The sequence below is a fragment of the Canis lupus genome, chromosome X (genome assembly GCF_003254725.2).
Source record: "Canis lupus dingo isolate Sandy chromosome X, ASM325472v2, whole genome shotgun sequence".
NCBI lineage: Eukaryota > Metazoa > Chordata > Mammalia > Carnivora > Canidae > Canis > Canis lupus.
Window position 1 is genome coordinate 33,848,126 of NC_064281.1, and position 16,338 is coordinate 33,864,463.

Below are 16,338 nucleotides of genomic sequence, written 5' to 3' on the forward strand. Positions count from 1 at the left end.
CAGGTGAGCACTGTGGGTATGCAGAGAGGCACAGCCATGGTCCCTGATCCCAGAGTTCTGGGGGTGCTCACCAGGTATTGATGCTGAGACCAAGTCTGGGGTAGGAGACATCTGTTCAAAGCAAGATTGTATGGAGAAAGAACCAGAACTGTGTCACAGGCCCGACAAAACTTCAGCCAACCCCAACAGGGAGCTCCAGAACAAGGATTGTCCCTAAGGACACCCTAAGGGTGTCCCATGTCGGATCCAAATGGCCAGGCCTTCATATCCCTGCCTTGCCCACTCAACAGACATGGACCACCCCAGAAAGTACATGATCTTGGGCAAAGTGGTTCTCAGCAGCTCAGACAGACAGCTGACATTGGAGGCTGACTCTGGAGCAGGATAGCAAGTTCTCCTCTGAAGTGGGCTCTGGACAGTGCCATGGAGTGTCCACCACACTCAATGTTTACAAATGATTGAAACATTTCAATGTGGCACTTTCTCCTGGTGTGGACTGTCTCTGGTGGGCTGAGTTTACAAATGATTGAAGGCACAGATGCAGGTCAAACATGGGCAACAGATTGTCCCGGGAGAGAGCTCAGCCAAACCGAAGAGAGAGCCTTGCTGTGGGGAGAACTCAGGTCCTTGTAGAGAACCAAAGGAAAAGTACGACATCTGTGCTTCATGCTGCCTTGGAGGGCGTACAGTGAAGACCCACATTGTGGACTTAAACCCAATGTCAGAATCCTGCAGAAGGTGGGGGGTGGGTTCATCATGGTCCTAGAAGAAGAAAAAGCCAGGGCAAGTGGGCCTCCCATCCTGGCCAACATGGGGGCCGTGGGTGGGTGTCAACTGTGTGGCACTCTGGTGAGCCTGAAGACCTCAAGACTAGACATAGGCCCCATTAGGTAAAGATCCAACTAAATAGGTATTATGAGGGAGAATCCAAAAATATTCTATGGCCCCCATAAGATGATTGTAAGTAAGAAAGTTGTCAAATTCTAAAATCAGAGAGATGTCTCACTTCCTACCCACTGTGTCTCATTATCCACCTGCCTCCGCAGTGATGGTTGTCTGTCGTCTTTTGCACTATGATCCTAGCCACCGTGATGATCTCAGCACATTAACATGGCCCATTCTTGGTGAACATGTTCAGCAGAAAGAGAGAGCAGGGGCTTCCCACCTTGGCCCCCTTAGAAATCTGGAGGCGCTGGCCAGATGCATGTTGGGAAGGGCTTTGACTACCCAGACAAGGAAGGTAGACTTACTTTGGCAAGAACTAGGGAGTTGCTGAAGACTTGGTGATCTAGAGAGTGATTAAAAGAATCAGACTAGTACTTTAGCAGGATGCATTTGCTCTCAGTGTTCTAGACATTCCAGAAACACGGGAGAGGGGAGGCAGACACATAATGCCCTCGGGTTTATTGGCTTAGCTCAGGTAAGAGAGAGAAGCCTGAGCTGTGGGGTAGGGCAGCAGGAGGGAGAAGGCCTGGATCGGACACCACAAAGCCCTCCAGGTTCCTGAACTCCTGACAAGGACCGTGGTGGCTCCCGCTAACAGCCGTAGGGGGTCCACGGGAGGAGCTGGTTGGCGGGGCAAGGGAGCTAGAGAGGAAGAGTAAGCATTTCTCTTGCTTATGAGACTCTGATGGGAGGACAATGGGATGTCTTAGGCATCACCTATGTCCAGTTGACCAGAAGTCAATCCTGAGATGAGGATTTGTGTGTGAGTCGTTCCTCACAGAGGTCCTTTCCGGGTGATCTGCAGGGGCCAAGGGGAGTCAGGAAAGGAAAAGAGAAGGAGCCAAGCAGGGCCCACCCTCAGGCATATCCTTGCCTGGCCTCACCTGCAAGACAGCTCCAGAAGGTGAGTGCCCCCCAGCTGGTACCGCCCAGTGAGGGGAGCTAGGCTTTCACCCCCGGGGTCCTGTCAGCCGATGATTAAGAGCCACCAGGAGGTGGGGGTGGGTGGGTAGGTGACCCCCCCCTCCGGGCACTGCCAGTTGCCTGTACAGGTGTATGCAGCGGCTCCCTTCTCTTAGCCTTGAGGACTGACCTCCCAGGCCAAGCCGAAGTGCTGGATGAAGTGTGCAGAGTCAGAGCACAGCGACTGTAGTGGAGTGCAAGCATAAGGGGGCCACAGGGATCCCAGGGCGACTGGGCAGGACACCAACACTGTCTGCTGTCGCAAGGAGCATGGTCTTGAGAAAGAACAGCGGCATGCCAGTGGCTCTTCTGGCCAGGCTGATCTCTGTCCTCTCAGCCATCTGCTGCTTTGAGGAACAGCGTGGAAGCCTGGGCCAGGGTCTGTTGCAGATTTCACCTCACGTTCACCTTTTTCCATAGAAAATGGGAAGCCGGGAAGCGCATTTCTCAATGCCAGAGCCCCCAACGGGCTGCAAAGTGCCCTGGCTGCTGGCACACCCTTGATGCTTCTGGCCTGCGCAGAGGGCTCCCAGCTCCAGCTCATTAGCCATCCCCAAGCCGGCCACAGGTGCCACAGCCTCCTGACAGCTCTCTAAGGCGCTCACCTGTCAGCGGTCAGGAGACTGGCCTCGACACAGGGGCGGATGCTCCCAGCCCGTTAGGACTTGCTGGAAGTGTCAAGAAATTGCGGGCCACGGGAGACAGCATCCCATGTGAATTGCAGGGGCCTGGAGCACACGGAGCTGGACTCACAAAGTGAATTAAGCCAAGCCTCTGGGGGTGGGGGAGGGGAGGGATGCCACCTCCTTCCCAGCAAGGAAATAACTAACAATGGAAGTCAGGGGATACAGAGCAAGACTAGGGGGCCGCCCTCTCAGACCCTCCCTGCGGTTTAGGCCTGTGCCTGGCGTAGTGCGCCAGGGTCCCTGAGAGGTTAACCCTGAAACAAAGGGGTTGGTGAGGACTCTGCGCCTGCCTCTGGCTGCCTTCTCTTCCGATGGGGCCTTGGCGAGCCCATAGGACTTGTGAAATACTTTGCGTCCCGTCCCCGCTCAGAGCCACCCCTCCTGCCAACCCCGTGGCCTCTCAGCTGTTCTGCCAGCGTGGCCCTGTGCACCTCACCCCGAGGGAGGCAGGCCGGCAGGCAGGCACGCAGGCAGGCACGCAGGCAGGCACGCAGGCAGGCAGGCAGGCAGGCAGGCCTGGCTTTGCCCTCAGCTTCCCAGCAGCAGACAGGAAAACAGTAGACAGCCGGGTGTCAGTAGTCTTTTCCCAGAAGCCTGGCCACCATGTCCCTGTCCCCCATCCCGCCAGAGAGCCGTGCACTGTGTGCTCTGCAGCTGCCCCTCTGGGGGGTGGCCTCACCCTCGGTGGAGCTAGCCCGAGCTAAGTCACGAAGGTGGCGCCTTCTCCCGGTGCGGACCACACCACTGTCTCTGAACCCCCATTCGTCCCCCCCCTTCTCCGGGTTTGCTCAGGTTTGGCATCCTTCCAATCCCACAGGAATTCGGCTGATAAATGAATTCATACTCAAAGGTTATTGACTTAATTTGTCACCCCCATCCAGGAGCTATTTGCACTGAAAAGAGATCCACCAGGGAGAAGGCAATGTTTAACTGCGAAGAATGCCTTTCTAAGAGGCGGTAGGGTGGGGGGTTCAGGCAGTGTGGCCTTCGGGTAGCCCTCTGCGGATCACCACTGAGGTGACAGTCTCTCAGCAAATTCTGGCTGCGGGCACATCCCAATTTTAGTGTGCCCTGGAATGGCCTGGGGTGCTGGGGGGGAGGGAACTGCAGATCCCCGGGGCCCTGGGGATTTGATTTAGCAGGCCTGCAGGAGGCCCAGGGACCTGCATTTTCATCTGCTCTCTCCTTTCTGGTGGAAGTGGTCCATGGACTGCATTTTGAAAAATACTTGGCTATTAGTCCACTCCAGCTCCTGTAGACGCTGCGTGGCTCAAACAGCAGGCATTTATTTGGTTCTGTTTGTTCAGTTCTGGAGGCGGGGAATCCAAGATCAAAGTATGGACAGATTTGGTGTCTCCGGAGGCCTCTGTCCTCAGCTGGGAGACGACTGTAGTTCCCTGTGTCCTCACCTGGCAGGTGCTGTGTCCCTGCACGCCCCCGTGTCTCTGTGAGTGTGCAAATGTCCCATTCTTAGGACACCAGTCAGACTGGATTAAGCCCACCCTAAGGGCCTCATTTTACCTTCATCACCTCTTTAAACACCCCGTCTCCAAAGGCAGTCACCTCTGAGGTCCTGGTGGTTAGAGTATCAGCATGCAGATTCGGGGAAGAGATACGCTTCAGCCCCAGGCGGGCATGTAGAAACAACAGCAACAATTAAAGCATTTTTGAAGTGGTTCCCAAGTTCGCTGGGTTCGCTGCAAGAGAAAAGAGAACCTGGGCTTGAAGAGGTGGTGCAGTAAGCACCCCGGACAGCGCCCCCTGTTGGCACTGCCGGCCTCTGGGTAGGCCACCGCCCTGGCTAGGCCTCCGTAGCGCCTGTTCTGGGCTTCGAACCAGAACCAGCCTTTCTTCCCTCCGCTTCACGGGAGAGAAGTCTCTGGCGCTGGCACCAGTGTGGCCGCCCGAGGCAGCCCTTCCTTCTGCCTCCGAGGGTGCTGCTTTCTCCAGAAAAGCGAGGACCCTTCACCCTCCCCGTTCATCATCACCCGGGGCAATCTAATTACAGCCTCGTCTTAAAAGAGGAACTCATTTACAATTGAGACTTCTTCCTTATGAAAATGTAACATCTTGAACTATGTTTTTCTGGCCCCCTTTCTCAAAAATAAAAAAAGGAAATTAATTAATTTTCCTTGCACACGGGAAAAACTCACGGGGTCTTGCTGGTTGTGCAAGGAAAGGATTCTCTCTCTCTCTCTCTCTCTCTCTCTCTCTCTCTCCTGGCCTCCCGCTGTGTGACAGTGAAATGCTAAAATGATTTTGGCAGGAGAATATTCTCAAAGGCTGTTTTTATTTCAGCGGCAGAAGAGTATCTCTGAACGCAGGCTGCACCTCTGCCCTGTGGGGCTGTTTCTAATTGCACGAGGTGAGCTGCAGAAATCCTTCTCCTAGCCGGGTGGGGAGAAAGCGGCAAGAAACCTAAGAAAGATAATCGTGTCTGCCACACTCGGCGCTCACCACTTAAAGGAATTAACTTGTTGGAACAAAATATTTCTATGGGTGCACAAACTATGCAGGAGAATAATGAGGCTGACCCCTTTCTTACGCTTTGCAATCACTGGGGTTTGTTGCTTTTCTCTCTAATCACAACATGCTATGTTCCTCCTTGCTCACACCTCTGTCGGCAAGACTGGCTGCGAATACTTTAGATTATCACCTTCTCATTTTCAGTGTGAAATAATTGCCCAAGGATGGAAACTGACAAACAAGAATGTGGATTTCGGAAAGCAGCCCACTCGTTATTTAGGATAGCCTGCATAGGAGGGAGACAGGTGCATTAGGTATCATCACCTTCTCCTGTCCTCACACTCACCTCTTTAGAAACCAGGCTGTGCTCTCAAAGACCCAGTTTGATTCGAAATATGGAAGACAGTGGGGGGACTGATATGGTTAATTAAAGCCCTATCTGATGCTGCAGCATAAGAGTATGAAGTTGTGGGGAGAAGAAGCCTTGTGGGTTTCCCTCTTGGCGCTGCCACTGAGTGACTGTGTGGCCTTGGGCAAATTAACTAACCTCTCTGTGGCTCGGTATTTTCATTTATAGAATAATAACTATTCTTTATGAGACGGTGAGGGCTGAATTAGTACTTGGAAAGTGCTCAGGTCCATGATCAACATACAGTAAACACTCAATGATTACCAGCTATTCTTATTTATGCCCTCAGAAAAGAAAGAGTAGATGCCTTCTTTCCCTCCTTCAGAAATATTTAGTAAGTGCTGTGCTTGGGCATCAGGAAAAGTAATCAAGGCCCCTGTCCTCAAAGAGCTCATAGTTTAAGTGCATATATAAACAACTGACTATAATAGTGCATTAGGCAAATTTGAATTAGTGCTGAGTAAAGATAATGGTACCAGTGTATGGAGGCCCTAAGAGGAGAAATGCTTAATTTGGAATAGCAGATCATGGATAGCATCATGAAGGAAGTGGCTTTTGAGTTGGACCTTGCTAGGATAAAAGGTCTCTGGAAGCAGAAAACAAAAGAAAGATGTTCCGGGGGAGGGCATGACACCTTCAGAGAAAGGCGAGGATGTGTGTAGTGTCGCGACAAAGGAATGGAGGGGATGGGGAGCCGGACAGGTAATCGGAGCCTTCATCTGTCCTGCAGCAAACTGGCATCCTGATTTTTTTTTCCAGGTAAAACAACGAAATGATATGGCGGTATGATGTGTTCCCCATATTTTCCCCCCCGGAAAGAGTTTGGGGAAAAAATTTTAATGATGGGCAAAGTCTTACTGTTACCAACTCTAATTTAGCAGCAAGAGCCCCCCCCCCCAGACACCCCGGTTCTGTCCTTACAGGTCATTTATTACACCCAGAGAAATCTTTGTAGTCCCCACAAAAGTGCAGCTACCTCTGGGGTACAATGCGGCTGCTACTTAACTGTCACGTAACATGACAATCGAGTGTCCTATTAGAGCTAAAATTTAATTGTGAAGACGGGTACCATATTTAACTGCAATCCTGGGGGGAATTTAGGTTGACAGGCTGTAATTACCCAAACTGGAACCTGGCCAGGACACACCTACTCTTTGCCAAAAGAGCTATGGGGGTTTCAAGGACCGCAGGCCTGAAGCTGCCGGTCTGCGGGATGGGGAATCGGGGCTTGCGGCCCCACAGCTCCCCCTAACAAAGCTAAGTGCAAGCGCAGGAGCTCTGGGGAGCCAGCCTCTTCTGACCGCTCCCCTGCCCCCCCCCCCCAGTTCCCCCGCGCTTTGGAGCCTACCCCCAACGCTTTCCCTGCCTCCACCTGCCTCCGATCCATCATGAGTTATCAGAAACTTTCCATTTAAGGCTACATGGCTGTGGGTCCTACAGTCGGGTTCTCGCTGGGTCTTATCTGTGTCTGTCTGTCTGGTTGGCCCTCTCGGTGTGTTTCTCCCCAGGTCCTGCTGTTTCTCTTTTATCATGATGGAAGTGCTTGTCCTGATAAAATAATTACCCACCAGAGCACAGTGGTTCTGATCACCAGCTGCTATTTCTACATAGAGATCAATTAGAGGCATCTTTTCGCCGGGGAAGTGGGCTGGTCGGGCCAGTTTACTAAAAACCCCATTAGGAGTCTTACTGTGAAATGCATTATATTCTGGCCTGCCAGTGCAGTTGCTTCCAGAAAAAAATTACAGAACGGGCCAAGAAGAGGTGGAAATGTGGCTTGCTGATGTCACTGAAGAGTTAAAAGGGAGAAAGTTCTGAACTGCAAGCAGCAGTGTGAATAAATGTGGTCTTAATTTAAGGTTATGGATTTTTTAAAAAGCCTTGCTTTTTTGTCTTCAGAAGTCTTGGCCTTCATATCAGTTAAAAAATAATTTAGACAGAAAATAAATGTTGGAGCAAACTCAAATTATTATGTGCATTTTAAATAAACCCGTGTTTTCTGCCGCAGACATACCATATGAATAATAACATTAATAGTGATCACGATCATTTGTCAACTGATGATCTTTTCCCTCCGACCTTCCAGGCCATTGGTTCCTGGCCCTGCTATTTAACTCAGTCCAAGGCCCTTTCTTTGTGAGGGGGGCTGAGGATAACAGCCCCCACTCCCTCTGCAGGTTGGAAAGGTAGAAAAACCCAGGGTTCTGGTCCCAGCTCAGCCCTAATTAGCTGGGTGAACGTGGGCAAGTTGCTTCACTCCTCTGGCCAGTTGTCAAAGGATGGAATGGTGTCTAAGGGTGACCGGTGGAGCCCGTAACGTGCAAAATCAAAAGCAATACAGGAATGTCACCTGGGAAAATTTTTTTCCCTTTTTTTAAAGATGAAAGTTCTGAAAAAAAGCACAGACTCAAAAAGAAACTTCAACAAAGCAATTATTGAATAGAGCACCAGAGGAAGTTAGATTAAGACTCATTTTTTAAAATTTGCGGGACGGTTTTCTACTGAGTTTCTAAGAGCACACACACACACTTACATACATAGGTACACTTTGGTCAAAGGCAAATCCACGTAAAACTGTCCAGATGCTACCAGCAGAACAATGACATGTAAGGTTGAACCATATGAAATTGTCATTTCTATAGGTCAAAAAGAGTGCGATATAAGAAATTTCTTATGGTTCAAACTAATATTATATATGTATGTGTGTAGTATATATGTAAGGTATGTATACAGAACCTATTAAAAGACTTATATGTATTACTATGTGTACATACTTATGTATTATTATATATCAAAAGGTATATATGTATATAATATATAAACCATCATAAATGACATAATAATAATATAGTCTAGAGAACTGTGATTCTTCTATATTCTTATTTTTCTAGCAAATACTTTCACAACAAAAAAAACTGGTATATTCTTCATATCCCTATCCTAACTCTTAGACCAAGATGGCATGAGACCTGTTAACAGAACACATATTGGCATCCCAGGTTACATTTCTACAGGCCCTGGTTTGATCCATTGAGAATATCACCAGAAGTTGACATGTGCAAAGGTCACTTGGAGGCACTAGCAGGGATATTGCCTCCCAGCAAAGGTGAAGGGTACCCTGGGCCCTTGGGGAAAGAAATCCCCCTGGAGCTGGGCCCAGCCAGACCTGTGCACAGCTTCACTCAGAGGTTTGAGGGTCATGATATATATCCCTGAGGAGAGATGCTTTTTTAGCAGAGTTTACTGATAGTTATTTTTTATTAGTGATTTTAAATTAAAAATACATGTATAGTTATACCCAATAATGATTGCAAGGATAGCTAATGTGACAGAATGTTCCAGGATATTTTCAAGAAAGAGATGAGGCTGGTAGGAGTAAGGAAGCTTCCATGAATGAAGCAAGTGGATTTCAAAATGAATAAGGAAATAATGATTCTGGAGGGAAACAATCAAATCTTTCACTGATTAAAAATTTCACTTCCTTATTTTATGTATGTAGGTCCTCATTTGTTGCTTCTTTCACTTCCATAAAACTGCCAGAATAGCCAGACCAAGTGCTCCCTAAAAGGTATTTTTCAATGGAGATAATCGTAAATTTTCATTGTGAAAAAAAATCAAGAAATTATGGAAAAGTATAAGAAAATTAAAATCACCTGTAATCTCATCATTCAGAAAGTGTGATTGGAGGCGCTTTTACCCAGACGTTTTTTTTTTTTACACATACATGGTTTAAAAATGCTCAAAAAATCGAAGCATCTTACACCTTCTGTTTCCAACTTTTTTTTTTCATTTAGTGACATCTACATGTCATGGACATATTTCCATATCAATAGATACAAAGCTATTCATCTTCTTTTTAAGGTTTTTATTTATTTATTCATGAGAGACACACAGAGAGAGGCAGAGACAAAGGCAGAGGGAGAAGCAGGCTCCCTGCAGGGAGCCCAATGCGGGACTCGATCCCAGGACCCCAGGATCACACCCTGAGCTAAAGGCTGATGCTCAACCACTGAGCCACCCAGGCATCCCTTATTCATCTTTTTAAAAGTGACTGTATAGTATTCCACTGTGTGCTTAACCAATCATTTAGCAATACACATTTAGGTAGTTTCCGGCTTGGCTATATAAACCTCATCGAGATAACCAATCTTTACTATATGCTTGTTTACTCGTTTGCTTATTCCTTAGGATTCTTTCCTATAGGTGGGATCTGTGAGTCAGAGGACCATGCTTTTGTTCCACATTGCCAGGCTGCTCTCCAGAAAGGCTGAACCTACTTATAGTCCCATTAGTGGCAAATGTAAATGCCCCTTTCCCCTCACTTTGCCTGGGGAGGATCAATAGGTTTAATCTTCGCCTAGCTGGTAAATGAAAAATTATATTCTATAGGTTCAGTCTCATTGGTAATCAAAGAGATACCAAATGAAACAGCACCTCTTCAGTCTTCATATAGAGTTGACTTATATTTCTTCTTTTGTGGATTGCCTACTCATGCCTTTTGCCCATTTTCCTATTTTGGTATTCTTCATTTTCTTATTGATTGCCAGAGTACTTTATATATTAAGGATACTCTTCTTTCAATTGCTGGCTATGTAAAAAAGATTTTTGTCAGTTTTCACTTGTCTTTTGTTTCCATTTTTTTTCTTTTCAATGCCAAAGGTTTATGTTTTATGTATTAAAGTAGTTAACTTCTTTCTAAGGGTTTCAGTCTTCAGGGTCACTCTAGAAAGGCAGCCTCTTGTTTTGCATTTTATTTTTCTAGTCATACTAAACTACACTACAGTTATGGCTCTCTTTTCCCTCCAAACCACAGTTCTTGTTACTTTTCAGAGGTTCTGGAGTGCAAGCATAAGGGACCTTGGAAACCAGAGCAGAGGAAATAGGACTATGAATAGTAACACTTGACATTTCTATTTTCAGTGTGCTATAGGATCACTAATTAGTAACCCCCTTAGCTTAGCCCCAAGGGTCACCCTGGCTGCCTTTTACTCACTCTACAGGATACTGTGGCGTAGGACAGAGAAGGCTGTGGCATTCATTTGGTGGGCAACACTCTACCTGGCCAAGACTTCAATCCAGGCTCCTGATTCCCCATCTGTGCTTAAATTAAGGTAAGGCACTTTTCCTCCACAGAGGCTGGCAGATTCCCGGGATGCACATAGACCACCAGGATGAGTTCTCTGGCTGAAACACCACTGCTGTTCCTTCGCCCTTCCCAGAAACTGGAAATCACATAACCTAGAGGATGGTTTGCAATAAGGCTTGGCAGCTACAACTGAAATCTGATGTGGACTATTATGTTGAAGCTATGGACAGTGAGGGGCTCTAGGAAGAGCAGAGGAGAGGTTCCTGGAGGAGTGACCTCTCTGCTGAGACCCAGTAGATGCACAGGCATTCATCAGGAAAGGGAAGAGCTGTGGCTCTGAGAGACATGAAGGCAACCTGCAAACTTCTGAAGCCTGGAGTGGCAGGGAAGCCAGGAGAGTTAGATTCAGAGAGAAAAAAAGTGTTTTGTAGCAGTGTTTCTTATATTATCTTTGGAAAAGAAGTAGGGACCCCCTCCCCCCTACAACACGTGTCCCAGACCAATTCTTTGGTGATGAAATGCAATAAAATGGATTAACAAAAATTAACAGGCATCCCCCCCCCAAAAAAAAATTAACAGGCATCCAAGATACAAACCGCATTTTTTATTATTAGATTCAGCACACAAAAATTCCTCTGCCAAAAGTTCCCGTTATTCTCTGTTTCTGAACTTAACTTCATGGCCAATCAGCAACAGTTTACCTGCTGGTGTAAGTTCACGAAGCATGCTTTTTGAGTGGCACCGAGGCAAAGCTTTCTGGGAAGAAGAAATGTCGCCAAGGTGTTAAGTCAGGTGTGGTCTGTGAAGCGTCCTTTGGATGTAGCAACAAATAGGTGGTTGCAAAGAGCAGTTTCCGATGAAGTGGTTGAGACAGCAGCCAGGCCCAAGTGGCTTGAGGAGTCCACCAGCATTCACAGCGATTAAAAACCGTGGAGGTGAAGATAAACTGCAACGGGACAGGTGTAGGCCAGGCTCCAAGGCCCCGCGGGGACACGGTGGGTGGGAGCAGTGGGTTTGGCCGGTCCAAGGCCAACACAGACGCTGGGGCATCCCACTTAGCAGGCAGAGAGCAGGCGGCCGAACAGCCCAGTGGTGTGCTGCTGCACAGCCTGATGCAACTGGCAGGGCCCTGAGCCCACTGAAGGAACTTGGCCTTCCCCCCTCAACAACGAGACACTCGGGCTGTGCACTTGCAGGCCGGGGAGGGGTCGTCTTCTGGGCCATGTTCACAGGCATGGCACTGCGTGCACAGAGATGAAGCTGCCGGAGGTGGAGCCCACCGCCTTCCTGCCCTGTTCCAGTTTCTCTACTCGGCTGAGGTCACCACCACGTGGTACACGACCGAGAGGCACGCAGTGTGGGTGCTCGAGGCCCACCGCGTGGACTTCCAGGAGAATAAGCTCCAGGATGGCCATGCGTTCCTGCTGCCCACGTGGGCCAGACTTTTCCACGAACTACAGCAGGCCAGCCCACACCTGGAGAATGTGGCAGAAACACAGCGGACGCCGTTGCTGCTGAGGGCTTCACAGACCTCGACCTGGACACACTGGTGGCATGCTCGGGTCGGACAGACACCCTGAGTATGCCGAGGTATGCTTGTTCAGTTGTTCGGCACCCTGGGCCTCTGGGCTGAGGCTGAGCATCAGCAACAGCAGCCACAGGTGATGCAAGAGAACAAGTGCAAGATCCTGGGCAAGGCGCTTGCCCTCATCTGCTTCCCACTGATGACCATCTGGGAGTCTGCTGTGGAGCCGGTGCAGGAGGGCCTCCTCGTGGACCGCCAGGTGGGCAGCCTCTTCCTGCACTTGACGGCCTCCTTTAAGCCACGTGTGGACTTCATCCACCAGCGGTGCTCCTGCCTCCACAGGAACAGCTTCCAGCAGGGGTACGGAGGCACCAGCAACTGCCTCAAGGTCTCCATCAACACGAGCATTTTCGTGGTTGGCTTTGGGCTCTATGGCTCCAGCCACGGGCCCACTGATGACCATGTGAACATCCAGATCATCCACTTGGGCAGGAACACAGGGCCAGAATGATAGGGGCTTCAGCTGTGATGACTCCACCAACACCTTCCTGGGTCATGTTCAAAGAGCCCATGGATGCGCTGCCCAATATTATCTACACAGCGTATGCTGTGCTGAAGGGCCTGGACTTTCATTAGGCACCAAAGGTCTGCCCAAGGTGACCCATGAGTCAGCCACGACAGAAGGCCTAGACGTGTTTTATCTTCTGCTATGTGGCCAGGAACAACCGCGGGTGGGTGGAGGACAGCCACATCTTTACACCTAGGCCCCCCAGGCCCCCAGCATGTCCACGGAGGATGGCCAGGACCCTGAAGTCACCTGATGCAAGTGGGCCACCACGCATTTCATGCCAAGGCCTGGTGGCCCCTGATGCTGTCTGTCTGCCCCCTGCCACATTTCTGGGCATCAGGAGAGGGTCTTCACATTCCTGGTAAGGAGCCAAGAGGTGGCTGGTGGGGGCAAGGGCTGTGTGAGGTAATTCCTTGGGACTTGGGGTATAGGGCTGGCCTGGTCCCTCCCTGAACTGAGGGTCCATAGGGTCCCTGGGTGTGGTTTCCTGCCCACCGTCCCTGAATCTTGGGATTCCTGACCAGCTGCCTGACCATTGGATTTGAATAGGTTTTCGTCTCATGTTTGCTTTAATAGCATGTGGCACTGCATCTTGGATTTCCAATTGTTGTAGGAGTATGGAGGGGGTACTTCTAGTGCATTTGGTTGAGGTCTTGTGTTCTTTTTTCCCAATGAGTACACTGGGGATGTTTAGGCCATCCTTAGCCTGGCCACCAGCACACAGGCCTGACCTCTGGAGAGTAGGACTCATGGAGGGGACTCCAGTCCCCTCGAAGTCCTGAAGGCTGGCTTCCTGCCATGCCCAGGCCCACCCAGTGGGCCTAGGGAAGGGCCATACTTGTCTAGCCTCTCTGAATGGGCCCTCTCCAACCCCTGCAGCGGAGTGCATGGACCTCAAACCCTATGTTCCTGGGAGGCACAATGTTGTGAGCCAGCCTTGGTGGCCATGTCTCTGGCTAGCCCTCCTGTACACACTGTGGCCCTGCCCCACCTGGCCTCTGAGTGAATGCCTTGCTAGGAGGTGCTGGAGGGCACCACCCTTCCCCCAACTTCCAAGTATGTCCCCTCTCTCAAACTCTGTGTACTTTTCCCCCAGAGATTCCTTCTGGAAACTGTGTCCTCCCCAAAATCATGAAAAGTGCGCCTTCCTCACACCATACCCCCAAGTAGTCTTTTAAAATAAAGAAAAGAAATGTACCTGCAAACAAACAAACAACAAAGACAACCCAATGAACAGCTTAGGCTTTATAGAGATAAGTATCATCCTCATTTACACAAAACAATTAACAAAGATCTGTTCTGACATTGAATAAAGGCAGACCGTAATGGGGGAAAAGTGGGTAGTATAGCAGCAAATGTTTTGCTCTAAGAGTCCAGAGGCCTCGATTATCAAGTGGGGCCAGGCGATCATAACCTGTGTCATCCCGGCTTCCTTCTCTGCCAAATGAGGGGGTTGTGCACAATTTCTTCTCTGTGTTTACTTCCAGCTTTTGCATTCTGTGACCTTACTGTTCGATAATCACTATAAATATCGATACTCTCAAAGTGGTGCAACTTTTTCTGAGTCACTGAATTCTTTTGATCTGGCTGTGCATCTGCAAGAGCTCATCCATTGCCTGCAGATAGCTACCAGCAGAAAGCTTCTCACTTGGTTACAACCAGTAAGATAAACCTGTCCCCCAGAAAGTACACTAAGACCCTACACGTTCACAGTTTTTTTTTTAAAGATTTATTTATTTATTCATGAGAGACACAGAAAGAGAGAGGCAGAGACATAGGCAGAGGGAGAAGCAGGCTCCTCACAGGGAGCCCGATGCGGGACTCGATCCTGGATCCCAGGTTCACGACCTGAGCCGAAGGCAGGCAGCCAACCGGTGAGCCACCCAGGCACCCCACATTCATGGTTTTGATAGAGAACCCACTTCATGGGCCAGCCAGAAGGGAGGGGAAAGAATCTGAGGGCATCTTTGGGCTCATCCGGGCTTTGCAGAAAGACCAGAGCAAAAGGAGGCGGGGGAGGTGGGATGGGGGGTGAAATTACGATTGTGGTGCAAGCTGGGCAGGAGTCAGACTCTGCGGTGGGGTGATTTTCCCTGGCTGCCCCAACCCCTGTGAAGTGAAGGGAGCGTTGGCCGGATCACTGGTCCTCACCCCTGTTCTTTCTACAGATAAGAAACTGACCTGTGCTTCTGTCTTTACAGCCTCTGATATCACAGCGTCCCAGATTCAGCAAATTGTGAAGTGTCACTGCCGGTCTTCGTTGCATCCATTATGTATTATCTTTGAACATTACTCCGAGTGTGTAGACCTTCCTGTGACTATGCTCCGCATTTTCTTCTGGGCAGAGTTGGCAGAGGCGCTGTGCGGTCGCAGACACAGATGCACGGGCACGCTCACACGGCGCAGCCAGAGCGAGGGGCGGCGGTTCAGGGGGCCCAGGTAAGCAAGGAGCTGCCAGGTGCTCCCAGGAGCGTGGCTCCCTGCTAATGGGCAGGGTCCAAAGCCCGGGCTGCTTGCCGCCGGTCCCCTTGTAGCTTCGCATCGTTCTCTGCCCATTAAGTGAAACTAGAGCAAGCCATTTGAGTGGTTGCGGCCACATCTGGCTGAAGTGCCCAGCTGTTGCTCTTTCCTCTCCTCGCTTTTCAGTCCCCGTGATGTGGACTCATTACAGCTGTGATCGTTGCTGATGACATTAATGCAGTGTGCCGCTTCTGCATCGCACGTGCCATCTGCTCCCATCAGCCCTGTGGGGTAAGTGGGAGGTAATTGTTTCCCATCGGTAGTCCATTTTCTCAGATAAAGGATGCGAGATTCAAAAATAAACATCCACTCTGAGTCATGGTGACGAGGCCAGTGTGGATCCGGGGGCAGCCATCCCATCTACCTCGAGTAGTGGGTGAGCCTGCTTTCCCGGTAATTCAAGTCGAAGGGCAATTTGATTCATTAACAGTGGCTCCAGGAGAGGAGGAGGTACAGGGAGAGAGAGTGGAGAGGCAAAAAAAAAAAAAAAAAAAAAATCCCCGAGAGTTCTTATAAACCAGCAGGGTCAGTGCAGAGAGGAGAGGAGGGCTGGCGGGAGAAATTGGTGATTTATCAGCTAGGGCTCGCTAGTGGATGAGAATGGGAGATAAGAGCCCTGGAGCTGCAGCGCGGGCTCCGGATGCCGGGCCTCCGCTTCAGCTTTGGCTTCTCCACCGGGGACTGCGGGTTCCAGACCAGAGTGGGGGACACAGAGGGCCCGGAGCGCCGGGCAGGGCTCAGAGGGGTGGTCAAGCAGAGAGGCGGGACGTGGCAAGGCCAATAGAGGATCCAAAGGCCACCTCGCAGGAATTACGATGGGGAACAAATGTGGCTTAGCTACAGCTTTCCGGACTCCCAGGGTAGGGCTGGGTTCGTTCTTTTCTTTTCTTTCTTTCTTTCTTTCTTTCTTTCTTTCTTTCTTTCTTTCTTTCTTTCTTTTCTTTCTTTCTTTCTTTCCTTCCTTCAAGGAAATTGCATCCTGCAGTTCACTCTTAACATGTTAAGAACTGTCACATGACATCCTCGACTTGACTTTAGCCTCCCCACATATTTATTTTTTCAGTTATTTATTCCTCCCTCAGTTATTTATTCAGCAAATCTGTACTGAGCTTCCGGGACATCTCTACAATGGGGTGATTATGCCAGTGTCCCCTGACCGGCAATGACACT

General features: G+C 49.7%; 1 long non-coding RNA gene and 1 pseudogene across 1 annotated transcript; both read left to right on the plus strand.

The window, feature by feature from the left end:
- The first annotated feature begins 756 nt into the window (after positions 1-756).
- On the plus strand, positions 757-13,013 carry LOC112655482 (BTB/POZ domain-containing protein 2-like; annotated as a pseudogene).
- A 1,264-nt stretch (positions 13,014-14,277) lies between these two features.
- LOC125754675 (uncharacterized) lies at positions 14,278-15,398 on the plus strand. Its single transcript, XR_007409419.1, has 3 exons — positions 14,278-14,522; positions 14,850-15,087; positions 15,295-15,398. It is a non-coding gene; the product is annotated as an uncharacterized LOC125754675 (long non-coding RNA).
- The last annotated feature ends 940 nt before the right edge of the window (positions 15,399-16,338 follow it).